Source organism: Aotus nancymaae, unplaced genomic scaffold (genome assembly GCF_030222135.1).
Source record: "Aotus nancymaae isolate 86718 unplaced genomic scaffold, 86718_ANA_hifiasm-v0.15.2.pri h1tg000022l_1, whole genome shotgun sequence".
NCBI classification, from domain to species: domain Eukaryota; kingdom Metazoa; phylum Chordata; class Mammalia; order Primates; family Aotidae; genus Aotus; species Aotus nancymaae.
In genome coordinates, this window is record NW_026988435.1 from 48,150,558 (window position 1) to 48,175,405 (window position 24,848).

The 24,848-nt window shown below is 43.9% G+C and overlaps 1 protein-coding gene across 6 annotated transcripts in view; it reads left to right on the top strand.

Annotated features, from left to right (window-relative positions):
* PCBP3 (poly(rC) binding protein 3) overlaps window positions 1-24,848 on the top strand; it is a 290,673-nt gene that overhangs the window by 90,488 nt on the left and 175,337 nt on the right. For 3 of the 6 annotated variants that reach the window (XM_064380247.1, XM_064380249.1, XM_064380256.1), the window contains exon 1: window positions 1,435-1,471. The exons of 2 other annotated variants lie outside the window; for them this stretch is intronic. The gene's annotated coding sequence lies outside the window, so the exon portion shown is untranslated. Of the gene's footprint in view, window positions 1-1,433; window positions 1,472-24,848 lie in introns of those variants that run through there. One more of the 6 variants, XM_064380240.1, reaches the window with a different exon arrangement.

Genomic DNA, 24,848 nt, shown 5'->3' on the forward strand with positions numbered 1-24,848 from the left:
TGCTGCAAACCAAGAAAACTTTTAAATTGTATTCTGGAAATCTAAGGTATTAACTTATTTGTTGTATCTTTGCCAGTGCTGTCTTTTTTAATTTGGTGATTAATTTCTTGTTTCTTTCGCCATAGTTGTTGAAGTTTGGCCTGCTAACCTACTCAAATCTGCTGATGTTTCTATTTGTGACCACCAGAAATTATCTCAGGTTTTCAGCAGCATTTAAAAAATATTCCGGCCGGGCGCGGTGGCTCAAGCCTGTAATCCCAGCACTTTGGGAGGCCGAGGCGGGTGGATCACGAGGTCAAGAGATCGAGACCATCCTGGTCAACATGGTGAAACCCCGTCTCTACTAATACAAAAAATTAGCTGGGCACAGTGGCGCGTGCCTGTAATCCCAGCTACTCAGGAGGCTGAGACAGGAGAATTGCCTGAACCCAGGAAGCGGAGATTGCGGTGAGCCGAGATCGCGCCATTGCGCTCCAGCCTGGGTATCAAGAGCGAAACTCCGTCTCAAAAAAAAATAAAAATAAAAATAAAAAAATAAAAAAATAAAAAATATTCCCTCTTGATGTGCCTAGGAAATATTCATGAGTTTTAAATTTAGCATGACACCTTTTGAGAAGACATTCTCACAGTCACATAAACTCTTAAATGGCAGTTGCCTGTGTATCCCACTTTAGCGTTTAGGAAAGAGTTTGAAAACCTAGTAACAGAGAAACTAATACTAGCTCCTGGTCCTCTGGGTTGAAGTTCTGGGTGGAAAATTATTTTCTTAGAGCATGGAAGAGATTTTATTGTACCATCTTTGGCTTCCATTGCTGTTGAGAAGTCATCTTTCAATGTAAGTAATACTCAGTTCAAGGAATTTCTTTTAAAATTCTGATTACAAAGACAAGATCTATTCTATGTGTTTGGTGTTTTACAGTTTTACTATGGTGTATTTAGCTGTAGATTTCTTGTATTTATCCTGCTTGGGATTGTTCTTGGTATCTTTTTTAACATCAACTATATTGAAATATAATTTCTATAGTATAAAATTCACCCTTTTAAGGATACAGTTTTATGAGCTTTGACAAACATGCAGATATTAGCTATGAACACAGTCATGTTATAGAATATTTTCGCTAGCTCAAAGTTCCCTCATGACCCGTCCCCTGAAGCCCCTAACAATTGCTGCTCTGTTTAACTGCAGCTGTGCCTTTCTCAGAATGTGGAATCATACAGTACGTGGTGTTTTGATTCTGCTTTATCCCTTACCCATGATACTTTTGAGATACATTCATATTGTTGCTGAGTAATTTTTAGTGAATATGCCACAATTTGTTAATCCATTCACCTATTGATAGAAATTTGGAGATTTACAGTTTTGGAGATTATGAATAAATCTGCTATAAACTTTCTTGTACAGGTCTATGTGAATGTATGTTTTCATTTTTCTTAGGTAAATACCTAGGAATGGGCTTTTCTAGATCATATGGTAAGTGTGTGTTTAATTTTGTAAGAAACTCCCAACAAACGCATTTTTCCAAATTGCTGCACCAGTTTCCATTTCCACAGGCCATGTATGAGAGGTCCTGTCGCTTGTGAAATAAATGGTCCGCGTTCAATGTTGTCAGCGTTTAAAATTTTCTCCTTTCTAGTGGGTATGTAGTGGTATCACATTATAGTTTTAATTTGCATTTTCCTGGTGACATGTGATACAGAGCCTTCTTCCCATGCTTGATTGCCATCTGTATGTCTTCTGTGGTGAAATGCCTGTTCGTGTATTTTGCCCATTGAAACATTTCGTACCGTTTGTTTCCTTACTGTTGATTTGTGAGGGTTTGTTATATGCTATGAATACCCGTCATTTATCAGACACATAGTTTCCAAATATTTTCTCCTAAAGTATGCCTTGAATTTTTATGTTCTTAATGTCTTTAAAGAAACAGAAGTGCTTAATCTTGGTAGAGTAAAATGTGCCTAGTTTTGTCTTTTATGGTTTGTGTTCCCTGTGTCCTACCTAAGAATTCTGCACACTCCCAAGGTCCCAAAGATTATCTCCTGTTTTCTTCTACAAATTATATAGTTTTAGGTCTTTTAATAGGTCTCTGATCTATTCCCCATCCCCATCCATTTTGAGCCAGTTTAACAATACATAGAGCAAAATTAGAGTTGAGCTTTATTTTCCCAGGGATGCACATTTCTTTGAGCGCTGTTTATTGAGAGATTTGTTATTTTCTTTATTGGTCATCGTTGCTCTTTCACCAGGCAGCCATCTGTGCTCGCATCTGTCTGGACTCTGGACTCCAGTCCACTACTTTCCATTCCTGTCTTCTCAGCAGCACCGAAGTTCTGTTTACTGTAGCTTTATAAGACGTCTTGAAATCAGGTTCAATGAGTCCTCCAATGTTGGTCTTTTTAAAAGTGTTTTTCCTGTAATGTTCCTTACTTTGATTCTAAAATACAAATTTTAGAATCGGCTGTCAATTTCTACAAAAAAAAAAGACCACTGAGATTTTGATTGAGACAGTGTTGGATCTGCAGATCAATTTGGGGAGAATTTGCATCTTTTAAAAACTTTCATTTCCATTTTATCTTGTTTGTATTAAGATGTAATTCACACGCCATAGACTATAGTGGTTTTTAGTACACTCACTAGCTTGTGCAACTATTCCCACTATCACCACCAATAAAATAACCCCAGTAGCAGCCATTCCCATTCCTTCTTCCTCCTAGCCCCTGGCAACTACTAATCTACTTTCTGTTTCTGTGGATGTGCCTACTCTGAAGTTTTATATTAATGGAATCATACAGCATGTGGCTTTTGGTATCTGGTTTCTTTCACTCAGCATACTTTCAAGGTTTATCCATGTTGTGGCATGTATTAGTACTTTATTCCTTTTTATGGCTGAATAATATTCGATTGTATGGACAGACCACATTTTGTTTATCCATTAGAGTTGATGGGTATTTAGTTTGTTTATACTTTTTGGCTACTACGAATAATGCTTCTATGAACATTCCTGTACAAGTTTTTTATATGGACATATGTTTTAACTTAGCTTGAGTTTATACCTAGAAGTAGAATTGTGTGTCATAACACCATGTTTACCTTTTTGAGAAGATGCCAAATTGTTTTCCACAGATGCCATATCATTTGACATTCCCACCAACATGTGTAAGTTTCCAATTTCCCCACATCCTTCCAACACTCATCTTCTGCCTCTTTATGCTACAGCTATCCTAGTGGGCCTGAAGTAGTATTGCACTGTGGTATTGATTAGCACTTCCCAAGTAACTAGTGATATTGAACATCTTTTCTTATGCTTATTGGCCATTTGTACATCTTTGGAGAAATAGCTATTCAAATTTTTTGCCCACTTTTAAATTGTTTGTTCTTCTTATTGTTGAGTTGTAGGGGTTCTTTTTATATTCTGGATACTAGACACTTTTCAGAGATAAAATTGCTATAAATTTTCTTTCATTTAGTAGGTCATCTTTTCATTTTCTTGGTGGTATCTTTTGACAAAAGTTTTTAATTTTAGTGAAGTTTACTTTACCTCTTTTTTTCTTTGGTTGTGTGGTCAAGGTCATAGCTAAGAAACTGCTGGCTAATCCCTGGTTATGGAGATGTACACTGGTGTTTTATTCTAAGAGGTTTTTAGTCTTAGCTCTTACATTGAGGTCTTTGGTCCATTTTAAATTAATTTTTGTATATGGTGTGAAGTAGGGGCCCAGAGCCATTCTTTTGCATGGGGGTATTCAGTCGTCACAGCACTCCATATTTAAAAAGACAATTAAAATGGTCTTAGCATTCTAGTCAGAAATCATTTAACCATAGATGGAAGGGTTTATTTCTGGATTCTCAATTCCAACCCATTGATCTATGTGTTTTCTTTATCTTTTTTCTTTTTTTTTTGAGATGGAGTCTCACTTTGTAGCCCAAGCTGGAGTGCAGTGGTGCGATCTCAGCTCACTGCAACTTCTGCCTCCGGGGCCCAACCAATACTTGCACCTCAGCCTCCTGAATAGCTGGGATTACAGGCATGCACCACCACGCCTGCCTAATCTTTTGTATTTTAGTAGAGACGGGTTTCACCACGTTGCCCAGGGTGGTCTCGAACTCCTGCGCTCAGGCGATCCGCCCACCTTGGCTTCCCAAAGTGCTGGGATGACAGGCGTGAGCCACCTCACTGGACATGTATATTCTTAAGTCAGTACTACATTTTGGATTCTGGATATTTATAGGTTTTGAAATTGACAAGGGTGAGTCCTCTAACTTAGTTCTTCTTCCCCGAAATTGTTTTGACTATTTTTTTGGGTCATTGTTACATTTCCATGAGAATTTTAGGATCAGCTTGTCATTTCAATAAATAATGGCAGATTTGACAATGATTGCTTTGAATCTGTAGATACATTTGGGGAGTATTGTCATGACAACATGAAGTCTTTCAGTCGGGAACATGAGATGGCTTTGTATTTATTTAGCCCCTCCGTGATTTCTTTCAATATATTTTGTCATTTTCACAGTGCAAGTCTTGCATTTTTGTTAACATTGTTCCTAAGTATTTTGTGCTTTTCCATGTTATTATAAATGTAATTGTTTTCTTAATTTTGTTTTTTTTTTTTGGCTAATGTATATAATAAATACATCTGATTTATACATATATTGATCTTGTATCTTCCAATCTTACTAAACTTGTTTTGTAGCTCTATTTTTTTTTTTTTTTTTTTACAGATTCGAATCTATAGGCTTGTTATTTATTTTACTTCTCTTATGGCACTTGCTAGGGTCCCAGTGGGATGTTGATTAGAGATGGTGAGAATGGACAGCTTTGCCTTGTTTCTGCTCTTTGGGGATGGCATCTGGTTTCTCACCTTAATATGATGATAGCCTTTTATCAGGTGAAGGAATTTGCTGAATATCTTCATCATGAATGCTAGCTAAATTCTGTCACATATTTTAGCTATATCAATTAAAATAATGTGTGGTTTTTCATTTTTAATCCGTACAGTGGCAAATTACTTTGATTTTTTAATTGTTGAGCGAAGGTTTCCAAGTTAAATCCTACTTCTTTGCCGTGTGTTACAGTAAAGGATTTTGTTAAAAATGTGTGCATCTATATTCATGGGGGATTTGGGTTTGTAGTTTTCTTTCCTTGAAATTACTTTGTATATAGTTTTACTGTTAAGATAAATTTGACCTTATAAAATGAATTGGGAGGGATTTCCTCCTTTCCTGTTTTCAGGAGTTTGTGTGAAATCATGTTTTATCTTTCTTGTTTATTAGAATTTGCCATTGAAGCAATTTGGGCCTAGCGTTTGTTGTTGTTGTTGGAGAGTTTTAAACTGTGAATTCAGTTTCCTTGTTGTTATAAGATTTTTTTCTGTGTGGATCTAAGTTTTTGTTTTATATCATCTGGAACAGCTCCCGCCAACATTCCATCTTCTTCAGTAACACCTCTGCCGCATTATTTTTCTCTTCTTTAGAAACCTCAGTTACGTCGTGTCAGACCTTCTTACTCTGTACTTCTCGTCATTTCTTTTCATATTCATCCTTCTTCTGTGGTTTTTACTGTAATCCACAGTAGACAGACAGAGTGCAGCCCAGAGGGACAGAGAGAGAAACTATGCAAGAGAAGACTTAAGACATGGAGAAACAAGGACGAGTAATAATATAATTCACTGGTTTTCCAGAAAGAGAAGCAGGGGACCATGGAGTAGAAGTAACATTGGGAATAATGGCTAACAGTTTTCTAGGGTATGTGAAAGCCACCAATCTACAGTTTCAAAAACTCTAACAAATACCAGCCTGGTGAAATGAAGTCTCCAGACATATCCTGGCAAAACTCTGGAATACCGAAGACAAGTACAGGATCTTAACAGAGAAAAGACATTGCCTTCAAAGAAGCAACATGAAGGCTGACAGAGCTTCTTATCAGCACCAGTGGAAAGAAGAAGATAGCTGAATGATATCTAACATACTGAGAGAAAAGAACTGATAGGCTATTATGTTGGTGCAAAAGTAATTGCGGTTTTTGTCATTAACCCTCAGTTACTTTTGCATCAACGGATATACTGAATATATCTTTTAGGAATGACAGAAAAATAAACACATTTTTATAAAAACAACAATGGAGATAATTTGATACCTATAGGACTTTATTAAAAGGATTTTTATTCCTCTAGAGATGGTCTCACCATGTTGCTCAGGCTGAATGAAGTACAGTGGCTCTTCACAGGCAGCATCACAGGGTACCGCAGCCTCCAAGTCCTGGGCTCAGTCCACTCTCCTGCCTCCGCCTCCCAAGTACCTGGACTACTGGCATGCACCACCGTGCCCGGCTACTAAAGGCATTTCTGAAGGACCTGTTTCAGGAGGAGAGAAGGTTGTCTTCTATGGAAGGTCTGAGCTCTAAGAAGGCATTATAAACAAAGTTGTATGCATGTGAGTGAATTAAACAGGCTTGAGGCAGATGTCTCCTGGGCCAAACCACAAATGGTAGAACTAAGATAATTGACTCCAGGGTCATGTCAGTCAGTGGGAAGGGAATGAAATTAAAGGGTTTTAAGGTCCTGGGATTGCGTGGGTGGAGGGTGGGGACATTAGGCTTTGATAAGTCATGTATTAAGTGTAGAGTAAAAAGTAAAAGAAAAAATGTATAATGGGGAGCAAAATCCAAAAGAAGGCAAGAGAGGAGACTTAAACACGAAAGATAAGAACAGTAGAGAACACAACAGAAAATAGTAAGTAAATCCAGATATATTGAAAATGTCTAAAATGCTGATGGGCTAGAATATTGAAAAGTTCCATCGAGGCTGGGTGTGGTGGCCCACGCCTGTAATCCCAGCACTTTGGGACGCCAAGGCAGGCGGATCACTTGAGGTCAGGAGTTCAAGACCAGCCTGGCCAACATGGTGAAATCTTGTCTCTACTAAAAATACAAAAATTAGCTGGGCGTGGTGATGGGCGCCTGTAATCCCAGCTACTCGGGAGGCTGAGGCAGGAGAATTGCTTGAACCCAGGAGGCGGAGGTTGCAGTGAGCTGCGATTGCACCATTGCACTCCAGAGAGCAAGACTCTGTTTCAAAAAAAAAAAAAAAGTTCTGTTGAAAGAGCTGGCTCTCAGAACTCCACTGTCTTTTAGCACACAGTGTTGCCATGTTGAGCCTTTCAGGGCTCTCTCCTCAGCCTTGGATTTTCTGAACTTATGCAGGACATTGTTCCGTGGGTCCTTTCATTCTGAAGACTTATTTCGTCAGCTCAGGGAATGTTATTCTGTCACCTTTTTGAGTGCTGTTTTCTTTCTTTCCACTCTATGGTCATTCCTTCTGGACCTCTTCTGATCCTTGTTACCTTCTCTTTTTTTTGTCACCTGCATTCCAGAGAGTTCCTTGGCTTCATCTTCTCACTGTCTATTTGCTCGCAAGCTGTATCCATTCTGCCTTTAGGCTCACATATTAGGTTTTTATTCTGACGACCTTTTTCCTTCTCAGGGTGTCCCCTTGCCTCTTTTGCCTGGACAGAGCGTGTGACGTCGCCTTGGCCACGCAGGCTAGTGCTTGCCGGTGCTTTCTGTGTTCTCAGATGTCCACCCTTACCTGCAGGCTGGTGTCTCTCTTTCTTCACATTGGCCTTCCTCAAATCATGTTTCTTTACAGTCAATAGGGTGTGTGTTTCTAGAACACCTCTTGGCCTTTCTGTGGGTGTGGTTGGTCTCTGGTGAGGACAGTAGGTGAACCGTGGGATGCTCGTCCTGTGGGCGTGGGTGTCCCGGGCCTCGAGGGTGCAATGACTGCCTGAGGCCCCGGCCCGCCCGTCTCCTCTGTGCCAGCTTTGACCTGGAGCAGACACCACCACTGCACCGCAACCAGGGAGGATGTCGGAAGGCCCCGCTGCCCCAGCGCAGCCCACGTCGTCCCGACGGCATCTTTGTAACTGGTTTTCCTCTGTTTGACTCTTCCGTGGAACGCATTGTCATTCCTGACACAGGCTTGCAGTGTGTCTTCCATTTTCTTCCCAGTTGTTTTTCCATCGATTTCATCTGCCTCCTTTCTTTATTTGTTTTCTATTGCTGTGTAACCAACCCAAAACTGAGTGGGCTAAAACAATAAATATGCCTTATCGGAGAGATTTGATGAGTCCAGAATTCAGGAGTGGCTTTCGTGGGTGGGTCTGGTTTGGGGTCTCTCTTGAGGCTGCAGGCATTGGAAAGTTGTACACAGCTGGAGGACCCACCTCCACGGGCTCTCTCAGGGCAAGGGCAGGAGGCCTCAGCCCAGCACCCTGCTGCCTCCCCACAGGGCTGCGTGCGTGTCTGTGTGGGTCACCATTCACTTTTCCCGAGCAGGTGATTGGAGAGAGAGCAAGGAGGGGTCATGGGGCCTGCATGTCCCAGTCACGGGTGTCACACCCTGTCCCTTCTGCCACACTGTGTTCTTTCCATGTGCCTTACCAAGTCAGTCCACTCTTAAGGGAGGGGAATTGTGCTTCACCTTTTTCTTTTTCTTTCTTTCTTTCTTTCTCTCTCTTTTTTTTTTTTGAGACAGAGTCTTGCTCTGTTCCCCAGGCTGGAGTGCAGTGGCACCATCTCAGCTTACTGCAGCCTTGCATCTTCTGCCTCCCGGGTTTAGGTGATTCTCCTGCGTCAGCCTCCTGAGTAGCTGGGATTACAGGTGCCCACCACCATATCCGGCTAACTTTTTTATATTTCATTATTTTTAGTAGAGGCAGGGTTTTGCTATGTTGACCAGGCTGTTCTCAAACTCCTGATCTCAGGTGATCCACCTGTCTCAGCCTCCCAAGGTGCTGGGATTACAGGCATGAGCCACCGTGCCTGGCTTGTGCTCTGCCTTTTTTCTTTTTTCTTTTTCTTTTTCTTTTTCTCTTTTTTTGGAGACTGAGTCTCACTCTGTCACCCAGGCTGGAGTGCAATGGTGTGATCTCGGCTCACTGCAACTTCCACCTCCCGGGTTCAAGTGATTCTCCTGAGTAGCTGGGACTACAGGCGCGTGCCACCACACCCGCCTAATTTTTTGTATTTTTAGTAGAGACGGGGTTTCATCATGTTGGTCAGGATGGTCTCGATCTCCTGACCTCGTGATCCACTTGCCTCAGCCTCCCAAAGTGCTGGGATTACAGGCGTGAGCTACCGCGCCCGGCCATGCTCTGCCTTTTTAAGAGAGATGTCCCCAGCCATTTGTGGGCATTTTCTCAAACCACCTCACTGGCATTGAGGACTTCTCGGATTTTCCATGTTCGCTTTGTAGGTAAGGCCAGCGGCAAACCTTCCGGGGATCATGTGAGCCGTGGCTTTTCTGTCTTGTAACTTGTGGTTATTTCATTGCCTTTTTTTCCAGGATAGGTTTTCTCTAGGTAATTTAACTTAAAGAGACAGTACGTATCCACATCGTCCCTGCCGCTTGCTTATGATTGAGTTTGACACACACCTCTTAGAAGGCCGCATGTTTGGTAGCTGGATCAGCGGTGCATGGCAACTCTCCCGAGGTGCCCCTCTGGCTTTCCGCCCAGTCAGCTGAGCAACGCCAGCAGCAGTGGCTGCCCTTCCACAGGGCATGCTCTGCAGTGCTGAGGGCTTGCAGTTCCCACCACGGAGGGCTGTGACATTTCTCTATTTCTGGCTGAGAAGATGTGTGGGATGATAATTGTTTGTCGGCATTCATTCTGCTCTCGCTGTGCTCTGACCACACACCAGGCTCTGCGTGCGGCCCTGGCACCGTCTCAGAGTGCAGTGGAGAAGGCGCAAAGGGGCTGCCTGTGGATGGATCCGTTCCCTTTGCCTTTCATTGTTGCTCCTCTCCTTCCCGTCTCCTAAACTTGGTGTAGAGGCGCATCCTAAGGAGAAACAGGAAGAGGCAAAGTTCACTGCGAAGATCTGCTTTGGATCAGATGCCTGTAGGATAGGAATACCAGAGTGCAGCCCCCGATGAGATGTGTCCGTGGTTGAGCATCAGGATCGTCTGCCAGCGCCCACCCGTGTGGCTTGGGAACGGGGAGGTGGCAGAGCCAGGACTGCGACCTCCCCGCGGGGCTCCTTTGCTGCTCGCTGGAGGGCCGGGGCGAGTGTCGCTGGCTGCATTGGGCACTGCCCGCACGGAGCGAGTCCTCAGGCACTGTCCCCTTCCTCTCTCTCCCGGAGGCTGCTTCAGGGCACTCACTCTGTTTGCCCTTGGCTGTGGGAGCCTCCAGGTTGATCACTGGGTCATCTGATCTGCTTTTAGTCAGCCTTGATTTTTGTCTGCATTAAACAGTTAATTGAGCTTCTCGTAATACAATGTGTTGATTGTCATACATGGCTTTTCCTGTTGAAATATCTGCAGAAAAAAATAGCTTTATTATTTGAGTGAAGCTCTCTAGCATCTCCCTTTTGTTCTTAGTTCAGTAACTGCTTTTGTCATACAAAGTTTCTTGAATACAACAATTGTGCTATAGCAAAGCAAGCTGGCTGTGTATTAACCTGCTGAGTGAGGGGTGCTGCTGTTCTGACCCTATTTCTGACCACTTCCGTTAACCCTGCTGCCCACCATGAAGCCCCTCTCAGAAACTCAGCTGCAGGCTGAAAGCAGGGGGCTTGCACAGAAGCTTTGGCTGCAGTTTTCTGGAAGGTGGGCCGGCAGATGTGCTCAGGAGCACACCTGGGAGGCGTGGAGTCAGCCAGCCCAAGAGTGTTTCCATGCTTTTAATTAAAAATAAATCATAGAATGTAGAGAACAGCTTTCTGTTAGCTTCCCGTTTACCACACTGTGGTGTCATCGTTCTGTGCGTTCGCCAAGTGATAATTACAAGTGTGGAGACAGATGTGAGCTTCCTGGGAATGGGCGGGGGCTATGCCGGAGATGCTTTGCTCCTGAAAGGGAGGAGGTCTGGGAGTTTGGCTGCAGAGCCTTGGAGCTGGACAGGAAGGGTCAGTGGTGGAGGCCCAGGGTGGGCCACGGGGCCTGGGCCAGCCTGTGGTGAGACGTGGACTCGCTGCTATCCATGTGCACAGCCCATAGAATGGACACATGCTGGTGTATGTGCAGAGGACATGAGTGTGCCTGACAGCATGGCATGGGGTCAGAGTGCAGCTCCTGAGTTGGGGATGGTGCCCTTTAGGGGAAGCTGGGAGTAGATAGAGAGGCATGAGCAGATGTCCTTGTGGGCTTGGGTGACTGGGCACCAGGGTGATCCACCAGGGGTGCCAGAATGTCTGTGGCGAGGGGAGAGGGTGGCCAGGCTGTGGCCTGGAAAACCCTTCCCAGAACAGATGACCCTGTGGGCTTGGGTGACAGGGTACCAGGGTGTCCCTCCAGAGGTGCCAGCATGTCCGTGGTGAGGGGAGAGGGTAGCCAGGCTGGGGCCTGGGAAACCCTTCCCAGAGTACCATCCGCATCATCAGGTTGGGGCAGGCCTTTAGCCAGATGAAAACAGGCGAGGTAATCAGATTCTTTTGTTTCATAAAATTTATGGTCCTGAAGTGAAGATGGTAGAAACGACAAGTTAAACAGGAAGACAGCTCAAATAGAGAAAACCCCTCTGGTCAAACCAAGTCAGCAGCTACAGTGAGGAGCTGCAAATGTGCTCTCCCAGCGTGCTGGGCCTGCCAGACTCCAGGGTATGCGCTGTTCCTCTGACACCGCGGGGCTCCTGGGACTGGTGAGGGCACCAAGGACAGCGCCTGCTGGTCCTGGGAGGGTTTGCAGGCGCAGCCCTTCCGTTGTCTGCCTTCCTGAGGGATCGGGGCTTGTCTCCTGGCTCCTGCCTGCTGGGCTGGCCCCTAGGGGGCCCCTCGTGTCCAGACGTAGGCTTCAGTTTAGCGCTGTGGGGACTTCCATGGGGAGACTATTCACTGGAGTAAGTGTGGATGATGCTGATAAGAAAGCATAGAAACAAAGCATTCCTTCTGAATAAGCACGGGCGATGCACTTCCTTCACGTTCCTGAGAACGGGCAAGGCTCAGATTTTGTTCAGTCACATAATTGTGCTGGAAGATAATGCGTTCAAGTGAAGGCCTTCAGAAGCCTCCTGGAGACTGGAAGGATGAGTGCAGTAACGTTAATGGTCAGTGATATTGGATGTGGGTTACCGTGCCTTTTAAATGTGGAAATGCCATGGCACCTTTACAGCGTCGGCTCCCTGTGAGACTGACGCGGGTCCATATGGCATCGTCATCCACGGCTTCACGGTCCCAGGCTGAGGATGTGGGAGCAGCAGCGTCGACCAGCCGTGTTGACCAGCCGTCCTTAGTGAGGTGAGCAGGCGGGCTGCTGGAGTTGCCTCACACGACTTCTCCTCCTCCTCAGATGCCACCAGCTGTGGACCGAACTGTGCCCCAGAGTTCACGTGTTGAAGCCCAAACCCCTATTGTGACTGCTTTTGGAGATGGGGTCCTTGGGAGGTGATTAAGGTTAATGAGGTCATGAGGATGGGGCACAAATTGGACAGGACTGTGGCCATCCATGTGAGGACACAGCAGGGAGGCAGCCATCTGCAAAAACCGGGAAGAGTGCCTGCAGCAGATCCCACCCCAGCCAGCACCCTGATCTCGATCTCCAGCTTCTGTTGAAGCCCCCCAGTCTGTGGCGTTCTGTTATGGCAGCGGAGCAGACAAAAGCCCCTTGTCTTATGTAATTTACACTTTGGGGAAAGTAGCCTGAAGCTGGCCTGTGCTCACACAGGCCCCAGCAGATGCCCACAGATGCCCCCGTCCCTCATTGGTCAGTGAGAAGGCTGGAGGGAAGAGGCTGATTTCCGCTCAACATGAAAGGTGTGTGGCTGCCAGGGCTCTGCCTGTCCTGAGACTCTCCTCGCCTCTTTAGGGCTTCAGAGCCAGTTAACTTGTGGATTTTTCTTCCTTTCTTTAACAAAAAAAGTCGGGGGAAGGCAACACAGTGAACAACAACAGAACAAGAAGAGTAGTTTCGTGACTGTGCGGCGCTGAGCAGAGAGATGCGCACTTGTGCACACACTCACTAACAGCGCACTCAGCTTTGACCCTGACGGCGTCTCTGTGAGGGGGCCACTCCCCTCCCCACTTTTAATGGGGGCGCAATTCACATACTTAAACTGTGCCATTTTCAAGGGTATACCTCAGTGGGCGTTGAGCACAGCCATGGCGCTGTGCAGCCACCACGTCTGCCTACTTCCAGAACATTCTCATCCACCCAAAGCGAAGCCCTGTGCCTGTTAAACAGCCCCTCCCAGCCCCCCTTTCCCAGCCCCTGGCAACCACCAGTCTAATTTCTGTCTGCAGATTTGCCCGAGTTGGGTATTTAATATAAATGGAACCATACAATGTCTGGCTCCCTTCACTTAGCATCCTGTTTGGAGGTTTGTCTACATCGTTGTAGCATGTATCAGAATTTCATGCCTGTTCATGGCTGAATATTGCTCCATCGTATGAATATGCCACATCCGTTTGTCGGTTAGTGACATTTGTTTTTCTGCCTTTCAGCTGTTGCGAATAGTGCCACCATGAACATTCTTGTACAAGTTTTTGTTTGACACCTCTTTCCGGTGCCTTAGGCGTGGACCTGGGGACATGTAGAGACTCTGTTTAACTGCCTGAGGAACCACCAGAGTGTTTTCCACAGCAGCTGCCCTGCACTATTTTGCCTTCTTGAGGTGGCACTTTTTTATCCCCTTTTTAAAAAACGGGGCGTGGGGAGGTGGAAGGACTTGCTCAGGAAAGGGCAGCCCTTTGTGGTGAGGCAGCTCTGTGCTGGCCAGTTGGGAGGCCATGGCATGGCCCCTGCTCCAGCTCTGGTGCTCCTATCAGTCCCCGGGCCCCTGCAGGTGGTGTCCTGGGGGCACTGACAGGCTCTCAGAGAGGAAGGGGGCCTATGCTGGGCCCTGAGCTGGCAGAAGGAGGGCTGTCAGAGGGGCAGGCAGTGTGAGTGAGGGCACAGATCTTGCTGGTGTTTCAGTGAGGTCTAGCAGGTTTGCTTGTGGCTCGATTGTTTGAGAAGGATGCCTGTAGTTCTAGGACCAGTGCCGCTACCCATGTTCACCAAAGGCCACCGTGCCAGTGTCCTTGCTGCCAAGGTGCACCAGCTTCTGTCCTGCAGGTGGCTGGCTGGTCCCCTCTCAGCTGCACTGGAGCATGCACTATGGGGCAGTTGCCTTCTCACCCTTTGGCGGGGAGAGCCTGGGCTATGGGGCGCCTCTGTGTGCAGCCACCATGGTGCCTGTGCAGGCCTAGCCCTGCCGTGGGCCCTTGCTGATGCTCCCTGCATGGGTGGCGGAACCCACCCTCCCTTCCTCAGCGAAAGCACTTGGACAAGATGAAGGTTTCCAGCGCTGTGCGGCTCTCACATCTGTTGTATTGTGTTGTACCTGGCTTTGCTTTTGCTTACAACAAATTCCTGAAGGTGTTTCAATTGCTCAGTGAAAATCACTGGCGGAATTCTTGTTACTGAGCATCAGACTGTGGGACATCATCATGGTTTCTTAGGGGTGGCAAAGCAGATTTATTTGAGGGGAGATGTATTCGCATTTGCCAGCATATCATTATCACATTCTTGTGTGATAGCTTCCTGGTAATTCAACTTGATTAAGTCTAATAGAGCAGCACAACTTTTCTTTTCTAAGTTGTAGAGATTTAAATTTGTTGAGCAAAGGAAACGTTGAAGATGGTTCAGAACACTGCAGTTGAGTACGCACATTGCATGAAGCTGAAGGCTCTGCCTCCTGCTACCTTCACCCGTTGCTCTGGTGTGCTTGGCCCTCCCCACGGCAGCAGCAGGCTTTCCCAGGGTGCCGCCTGCAGCTGGAGGCCTGGCTGAGGATGTGCCATGCCTGCCTTGTGAGCAGGGAGCCGGGTACCCCTGGCCTGCTGTGCCTTCATCCCCTTGTCTCCACCACAGTCACCTCTGCCTGTTCCATCTGACTTGGGGATGCTAGAACTCCAGGGCGCGGTCAGAGCCTGATGACCGATGGCAGGAGGTGAGCATGCATCGGGTGTTCCAGAAGGGTGGTGCCTCTCCTCCTCTGTTCAGGGCTGTTTGGGGATCGTTACCAGAAGTAGGTGCAAGGCTTTGCATGGCACTGGCTGCAGCCCGCATCGCCTGTGCGGAAGGCTTTGCGTGGCACTGGCTGCAGCCCACATCGCCTGTGCGGAAGCCTTTGTGTGGCACTGGCTGCAGCCCGCATCGCCTGTGTGGAAGGCTTTGCGTGGCACTGGCTGCAGCCCGCATTGCCTGTGCGGACTTAGCCTCTGCCCCTCTTTCATTTCTTTCTCCACTTAATGCTTGTCTTCTTGTGTTCATGCAGGCCCAGCTCAGTTCCAGGGCCCCACAAGGCACTGTGGGTGGCATAAGATGGGTTTGCTTTCCCACAGTGCTCACTTGTGGTTATTCTGTGATTTGAATTGAGTGGACACGTTTCTACAGTTGAGAGAATGTTGGACGACCTGTTCCTCAGGGTAAAAGCTGGCCCTCCCAAACCTGTCCCTCAGTGCAGGTGACAGTGCATGCTCACCATTAGAAGACATGGGTGCTCATGCAGGGCTGTCTGCAGCCTGTGCTGGGACTGTGGGCGCATCACCGTGCGTGTGGCTGGAGGCCTGCGTCTGCGAAATGAAAGGGATCTTTGGGCGCCCCCTGTGGTGCTTTGTGCAGTTCAATTCTTGAACCACCTATCTAGGCAGGTCTTGTGTCCCCCCTACAGAGGACAGAACTGGCGTCTGGACCTTTTAGGTGCCTTTCTCTAAAACTCTGGATTGGCATGCAGGTCACCCCACCTCTTCCCCACCATGGTTGCAAGGTCTCTCTGGGGTCCTAAAGTCCTGCCTTGCTGCCTTGCCAGGTTTTCAGCGGGCTGGCTGCCTCTTGGAGCCCTGAGGTGCACAGTGGACCGTGGGGATGGTAGTGCTCACCACCACAGGACATGGTGAACGCAGGGAGGTCGGCAGGTGGTGGCCTTATGTTGGGCGTCGTGCATGATCGAAGGCGACCTGCCTACTTCCTCCTTGTGTCCGTCTACTGGACGGTGCACCCAAGCTCCACTGATAGGGCTCCTCTCCCCTGATGTCAGATAAGAAAACAGAAGATGAAGAATGTGGAAAGTAACTAAATGAAATTTGTAATTTTGATAATTACTTCTTCTTGTGATTACAGTTTCTCTAGACGTTATCTAAAGCTATTTTAAAGCATAATTTTCTTACTCATATTTCCCTTTCTTTTTAGACTACCATTTTACAATTTTTTTTTTTGAGACAGAGTTTCGCTCTTGTTACCCAGGCTGGAGTGCAATGGTGCGATCTCGGCTCACCGCAACCTCCGCCTCCTGGGTTCAGGCAATTCTCCTGCCTCAGCCTCCTGAGGAGCTGGGATTACAGGCACGTGCCACCGTGCCCAGCTAATTTTTTGTATTTTTAGTAGAGGCGGGATTTCACCATGTTGACCAGGATGGTCTTGATCTCTTGACCTCGTGATCCACCCGCCTCGGCCTCCCTATTTTACAATTTTTATCTCTTGTTTCATTGAGTTTTGCTTTCCTTCTTGTCTCTGCAAGCACATAACAGGCAGTTGACTAAAATCACCTGTTTCTTTTTGCACATATTTCCGAACATGAGTTCTACTTCCTGCTGTGTTTTTGTATTTTTTTTTGGCTTCTGTGTTTCTTCCTTTCTGTTTGTTGCCCATGAAGGAGAAGTCAGTCCTGGTCTTGTCTTCTTCCCAGCTTGTGTGGACGTTTTCTGCTGCGGCCCCTCATTTTTCACCAGGATCTCCTTTAAGGTCTTTCTCACTCTGAGATGGGTGAAAGTTCACTTGGGCTGTGCCTCACACCAGTTCTGGGAACCCTAGCCTTGTGGGGTGCTGAGAGGAGCCTTGGTGGCCTTCAGTCCCGTGTGGCACCCTGTGTGGCCGGGGCCAGCCTCTGCAGCCATGTGCCCCCAGCGTCTCCCTCACCCACCACCTCCATGGGGCATTGCCTTTCAGGAAGGGCAGGAGAGGGGCCTCTAGACCCCACCACCCACGCTGTCAGATGGGAGCTTGCGGAGGGCCCTGCATCTGCGCTTTCCAGCGGTTTGTGTTCCTCATTTCTTCCCTCAATTCAGTGGAAATTTGGGAAAGATGGAGCATAAACGTGTGTGCCTGAGCCACCGTCTCCCTTTGCCAGTCCTCCTGTCCTGGCTGGAAGTGCCTGCTCTTCCCCCGGCTCAGCCAGGGCTCTGCATTGCTGTCCAGTGATAGAATTGCTGGTGCTTTACGATCCAGCTGCTCTTGTTGCCTTGAACCAGGATTTGAATGTTGTAACATTAAGCATTTTGTATGTGTGTGTGCAGTAGATTATGTATTTTGAGACTAGGACAGTGGGCTAATTAATACTCTACACTAGGTCCCATGAGCGACATGTTCATGATGAGTTCATTAAAGTTCTCTTTGAAGCACATGGTGGGTGTTCCAATAAAGACTTAGGGATTTCAGTTCACTGGAAATTTAGCATTAATTAGCAGTTTCGTATGGTGGGTGACTGAGAAGTAAATGTAAGCTTTGAGCGTTTTCAGAGCATCATACTGTCTAAAATTAACCAGTATAATTCACCATCTTAATAGACTAAAAACGAAAACAGTATCATTTTAGAATATGCAGTGAGATAATTTGATAAAATGCGAGACTCCTTTCAAGTACAAATGTTCAGGAAAGTGATAATAGAAGGAAACTTCCTCAGATGCATGGCATTTATGAAAAATCTAGGGCTAACATCGTATTTAATGTGCAAGCTGAATACTTTCCTCTAAGATGAGGAGTAAGGCAAGGAAACCTGCTCTCATCTCTTCTATTCAATATTTTACTGGAGGTTCCAGCAAGTTCAGTAGACAAGAAAGAGGCATCGGAGTTGAAAAGGAAGAGGTAAAGCTGTCTTTCCTCTCAGTAAGTATGTGTGACTCCATAGAACATCCTACAGAATCAAAGCAAAGCTACCGAACTAATGGGTAAGTTTACCAACGCTACTGGATACAAGATCAGCATACAAAAATCAATTTTATATCTGTACACTAGTAACAAATACTTAAATATTAAGGTAACTTACTAGGTTTTTATCTGCTAAGCTGTTTTTTTAATTGTACAAATTTATGGGACACGTGAAATTTGTTACATGTACATAATGTATAGTGATCATATCAGGATATGTAAGGTGTCCATCGCCTGAATACAATATAGTTTTGTTAAATACGTTCACCCTACTCTGATATTATTGAATTTATTTCCTCTATCTTACTGAAGGTTTGTAACCCACTTCCTTTCCTCTTCATCCTCTCCTCTAACCCCCATTTACCATTCCTAGTCTGTAGTATCTATCTTTCCATTTTGTATCTCCATGTGATCAAATCTTTTAGCTTCCACATATAAGTGAGAACATAAGACATTTTTCTTTTTGTACCTGGCTTATTTCACTTAAGGTAACACCTTTAAGTTCTGTACATGTTGCTGCAACTGACATGGTTTTATTCTTTTTATGGCTCAGGTATCCCTCTGTGTACATGTACTACATTGTCTTTGTCCAGTCATCCTTTGATCGGTACTTGAGTTGATTCCATAGCTTTGTTACTGTGAATAGTACTGCAATAAACATGGGAGTGCAGGTACTATTTTGATATATTGATTTTATTTCCTTTGGGTAGATACCCAGTAGTGGGACTCCTTGATTGAATGGTAATTTTATTTTTAGTTTTGGGTGTGTGTGTGTGAAAGAATCTTCTGTACTGTTTTCCGTAGTGGCTGTACTAGTTTACATTCCCACCAGTAGTATATAAGTATTTTCTTTTTCCTACCTCCTTGCCAACACCTGTTATTTTTTGATAATGGCCATTCTATTTTTAATAATAATCATTCTGAATAGTTCAAGATGACATCTCGTTGTGGTTTTGATTTGCATTTCTCTGATGATTATGTTGAACATTTTTTCACATACTTGTTGACTGTTTATGTGTCTTCTTTTAAGAAATATCTATTCATGTCCTTTGTTCACTTTTTAATGGGACTATTTGGATTTTTCCCTTTTGGTTGTTTGAGTTCCTTTATATTCTGGATGTTAGTCCTCTGTCAGAGGAATAGTTTGCAAATACTTTCTCCCTATTCAACAGGTTGTCTTTTCACTCTGCTGATTGTTTTCTTTGATGTGCAGAAGCTTTTTAGTTTAATATAGTTCCATTTGTCTATTTTTGTTTTTGTTGCCTATGCTTTTGAGGTCTTAGTCATAAATTTTTTGTCTAGACCAATGTCCAGGAGCATTTTCCCTAGGTTTTCTTCTAGTATTTTTGTAGTTTCAGGTCTTACATTTAGGTGTTTAATCCATTTTGAATTGATTTTTGTGTGTGGTGAAAGATAAGGTCTAATTTCATTCTTCTGCATGTTGCTATTCAATTTTTTCCAGCACCGTTTATTGAAGAAGGTGTTCTTTTCCCTCAGTGTAAGTTCTTGTCACCTTTGTCAAAGATTAGTTGGTTATAAATATGTGATTTTATTTCTGCGTTCTCTATTCTGCCCCACTGATCTCTGTCTCTATTTTTATATAAGTTCCATATTGTTCTGGTTACTATGCCTTTGTTATATATTTTGAAGTCAGGTAAAATAATGCCTTCAGCTTTGTTCTTTTTGCTCAGGATTGCTTTAGCTATTTGTGCTCTTTTTTGGCTCCATATGAATTTTAGGATTGTTTTCTCTAATTCTATGAATGAGGTCGGTATTTTGATAGGGCTTGCATTGAATCTGTAGATTCCTTTGGGCAGTATGATCATTTTAATGATAGTAATTCTTCCTATCCATGAACATGGGATGCTTTTCCATTTGTCTCATCTTCAATTTCTCTTGTCAGCATTTTGTAGTTTTCCTTATAGAAATAGTTCATTTCCTTGGTTAAATTTATTCCTAGGTATTTTGTGTAACTATTGTAAATGTAATTGTCTTCTTGATTTCTTTCTTAACTAGATCACTATTGGTGTATGGAAATGCTACTGACTTTTTTTTTTTTTTTTTTCCTGAGACAGAGTCTCACTCTGTCACCAGGCTGGAGTGCAATGGCACCATCTCAGCTCACTGCAACCTCTGCCTCCTGAGTTCAAGTGATTCTCCTGCCTCAGCCTCCCAGGTAGCTGGGTCTACAAGCGTGTGCCACCACGTCCAGCTAATTTTTTGTATTTTTAGTAGAGACGGGGTTTCATTGTGTTAGCCAAGATGGTCTCAATCTCCTGACCTCATGATCCTCCCACCTCGGTGCCTCCCAGAGTACTGGGATTACAAGCGTGAGTTGACTTTTGTATGTTGATTTTTCATCCTGCAACTTATGAATTCATTTATCGAATCTAAAAGTTTTTTTGGTGCAGTCTTTAGTTTTTTCTGGATAAAATTGTATCATCAGCAAAGAAGGACAATTTGACTTCCTTTTTTTTTTTCAATTTGGTTTCCTTTTATTTCTTTCTCTTGCTGGCTGCTCTGGCTAGGACTTGCAGTATTATGTTGAATAGGAGTGATGAAAGTACATATCCTTATCTTCTTCTAATTCTTAGAGAAAACACTTTCAACTTTTCCCTAGTATTATGTTGGTTGTGGATTTGTCATATATGGCTTCATTATTTTGAGGTATGTTACCACTATGCTTAGTTTGTTGAGAATTTTCATCATGAGGAGATGTTGAATTTTACCAAATGCTTTTCTGCATTTATTGAGATGGCCATATGGTTTTTGTCCTTCATTCTATTTTGTGATGTATCATGTTTATTGATTTGTATATATTCAACCACACTTATATTCCTGGTATAAATCTCACTTGATTATGGTATATTATCTTTCTGATGTGCTGTTGGATTTGGTTTGCTAATATTTTGTTGAATATCACTGTGTCTGTGTTCATCAGGGATATTGGCCTGTAGTTTTATTTGGACATATTCTTGTCTGGTTTTGGTATCAGGGTAATTCTGGCCTTGTAGAGTGAATTAGGAAGAATTCCCTTCTCTTTGATATTTGGGAATAGTTTCAGGAGGATTAGTATTAGTTCTTCTTTGTACTTTTGGTAGAATTCTGCTGCGGATTCATCTGGACCTGGGCTTTTCTGTATTAGGAGACTTTTATTACTGAGTCAGTCTCACTATTCCTTATTGGTCTGTTCAGGACTTTTATTTTCTCCTGATTCAATCTTGGCATGTTGTATATTTCTAGGAATATATCCATTTTCTCCAGGTTTTCTAGTTTGTGAGTATATAGTTTTTCATAATAGTCTCTGATGATCTTTTGTATTTCTGTGGTATCAGTTGTAATGCCTCCTTATTCATTTCTGATTTTGTTTTCTTTGGTTCTTCTCTCTTCTTTTTTATTAAAAAATTTTTTTAGAAACAGGATCTCACTCTGTTGCCCAGACTGGAGTGTAGTGGCATGATCACAGCTCACTGCAGCCTCAAACTCCTGTGCTCAAGTAATCCACCAGCCTCAGCCTCCCAAGTAGCTAGGATTACAGATGTGTACCACCACCCTTGGCTAACTTTTAAATTTTTTTTTATAGAGATGAGGTCTTGTTGTGTTGCCCAGACTGGTCTTGAACTCCTGGCCTCAAGTAGTCTTCCCACTGCAGCTTCCAAAGTGCTGGGATTACAGGTGTGAACCATTGTGCCCAGCCTTCTTCTTTTCTTGGTTAGTCTAGCTAGTGGTTTATCTTTTGAAAAACCAAGTTCTTGTTTCATTCATCCTTTGTGTCGTTTTTCTGGTCTGTATGCCATTAGTTCTGCTCTGATTTTTATTATGTCTTTTCTTCTGTTAAGTTTTGGTTCAATCTGTTTCTGTACTTCTAGATCCTTGAGATGCATTAGTAGATTGTTAATTTGTAACCTGTCTGCTTTGTTCAGGTAAGCATTTATTGCTATAAAATTCCCTTTTAGCTCTGCTTTTGCTGTATCACACAGGTTTTGGTATGTTGTATTTTTATTTTCATTTGTTTCAAGAATTTTTTTGATTTTCATTCTTTATTGACCAAAGAACATGTTGAATTTCCATGTATTTGTGTAGTTTCCAAAGTTCCTATTGGTATTGATTTATAGTTTTATTATATTGTGATCTAAGAAGATACTTGATACATGATTTTAAAAAATTTGTTGAGACTTGTTTTGTAGTCTGCCCTGGAGAATGTTCCATGTGCTGATGAAAATGTATTTTCTGAAATTGTTGGATAGAGTGCTCTGTAAATGTCTGTTAGGTCCATTTGGTCTAAAGTCTGGTTTAAATCTAATGATTCTTTGTTGATTTTCTGTCTAGATGATCTGTCTAATGCTGAGAATGGGATGTTGAAGTCTCCCACTATTTTTGTATTTGAATATCTCTCTCTCTCTCTCTCTCTCTCTCTCTCTCTCTCTCTCCCCCCCCCCCGCCCGATCTAGTAATATTTGCTTTATGAATCTGGATGCTCTGGTGTTGGGTACATATATATTTAGAATTGTTATGTTATCTTCCTGGAATTTATCCATTGTCACTGTTTAATAACTTTCTTTGTCTTTATCTTTTACTTTTCTTGGCTTAAAGTCTGTTTTATCTTATATAACTATAGCTTCTGCTCACTTTTGGTTTCCAATTTGTACAAATTATTTTTTCCATCCTTTTAATTTCAGTCCATATGTGTCTTTACTGGCAAGGCTAGTTTCTCGTAAGCAGCATTTAGTTGGATCATGTTTTTAAAATATATTCAGCCATTCTTTTTTTTTTTTTTTAAGTGGAACATTTTAAACTGTTTGCATTCAAGGTTAGTATATGACAGGCTTTGTTCCTGTCATACTATTAACTGTTTTCTTGTTTTATGTATTCTTTGTTTCTTTTTCACCTATAATTTGGTGGATTTTTCTAGTGGTACCATTTAAGTCCTTTCTCTTCCTTCTTTGTGTGATGCTTTACTACTGAGTTTTATGCTTTCATGTATTTTCATGTTGGTAAATGTCATCTTTCTGCTTCCAGGTTTAGGACTCCCTTGAGCATTTCTTGTAGGGATGATATAGTGGTAACAAATTCTCTCAGCATTTGCTTGTCTTGGGAGGATTTTATTAACAAAGCATAATTTTGCTGGATATTGTCTTCTTGGATGGCAGGTTTTTTTGTTTTGTTTTGTTTTTTTCCCCTAGCACTTTGAACATATCATCCCATTCTCTTCTGGCCTGTAAGGTTTCTGCTCAGAAATTTGCTGTCAGTCTGATGGGGTTTCCTTTATAGACGACTAGATGCTTTTCTCTTGTTGTTTTTAGGATTTGCTCTTTATCTTTGGCTTTAGAGAGTCTGACATAATATGCCATAGAGAAGATCTTTTTGCATTGTGTCTGCCTGAGAATCACTGAGCCTTCTTTATCTAAATGTCTAAATCTTCTGCTAGACTTGGAAAGTTTTCATCGATTATTTCATTAAATAGGTTTTCTAGTCCTTCCTTTGTCTCTTCACCCTTGGGGATACTGATAACTAGAATATTCTGTCACTTTATGTTATTCCAAATATCATGAAGGATTTCTGTATTCTTTTTTCTTTATTTTTATCTGACTGGATTATTTCAAATACAGAGATTCTTCTCCCTAATTTAGTCTATTGTTGAAGTTTTCAAATGTATTTTGTATCTCTTTCAATGAATCTTCAGTTCTAGAATTTGTTTGTTTTTTTTGAAAAGTATCTGTCTCTTTGGTAAATTTCCCATGTATGTCATGAATTCTTTTTCTGATTTCTTTGTATTATTTTTCAGAATTCTCTTGTATCTCACTGAGCTTCTTTAAAATCAGTATTTTGAATTCTTTGGGATTTCAAAAATTTCTTTTTGATTAAGATCTATTATTGTTGGAAAATTATTGTGTTCCTTTAGGGAGGGTCATTTTTTTCTGCTTTCTCGTGTTTCCTGTTTGATGTCTGCACTTCTGGTATAACAATTGCTTCCTTGTATTTTTGAATTCACTTCATAGGGAGGACTTTTTCCTGAAGATGAATCTATCATGTTGGTTGGGACGTTCTGGGTGCATGCAGTAGTGAAGTCTCTGTATGATAGCTTTGTCTGTAAACAGCATTAGTGGTGTCTCTGGTTTCTTCAGTAGGTTAGGGTGCAGTTAGTGGTGGAGACTGTGGTGAAGTTGTGCTAGGGACTAGGATGCCAGCTGAGCCAGACTTAAGGCCCCACTAGTAGCAGCATTGGATTGAGCATGCCCATTTTCATCTCTTGGGGTGGCGTATCCTGGCAGCTGTGCTGGTGGTTAGCATTAGGCTGATTATTGGGCATCCAGGTGTCTTGCTTGGATGCTGGTAATAGCAGCAGTTGACCAAGCTGGTGGGTAGGTTCTTGGGCTCCTGGGAAACTGGCATAGTATGGGTGATGAGAGTAGCAGTGGTGGGATGATACTCTGGGTCCTGGGCGATGTACATTTATGTTGGTGGTGGCTGCCATGAGCTGGGAGGGCCAGTCTCTAGATCCACAGGTGGTGCTTGCAGGTAGGTGCCCGCTGAGGTGATAGAAGCTGGGAGATGAAACCCAAGCTCAGGCCCCTGGAAGGAGTGCTAAGGCACCCACAATGTTGGATTGGGCAATTCCCAGGACCCTGGGCTGTATGTTTGGTCTTTGAATAGGGAAGAGGGTGAAACCAGGCTGGGTGGGCTTGTACTCAAGACCTTAGTGGTGAAAGCAGGTGCCAGCTTTGGTTGGCGGGGGTGGGACTATCCTCAGGCCCCAGGTGGAGTGCTCAGTGAAGAATGGGAGCAGCCACACCAAGGCCCTGCCACTGGAGAGGGTGAGTCCTTCCTCAGTAGCCAAAGCCTCGGTTGATGCAGAGGGATGTGCACCCCTCTCAGCTCCCGGTCCCCGCAGGGCATGCCCCCCAGCCCTGGTGGCAGTAGCCTGTGCCTCACTTGGTTCTTATCCTCAGCTG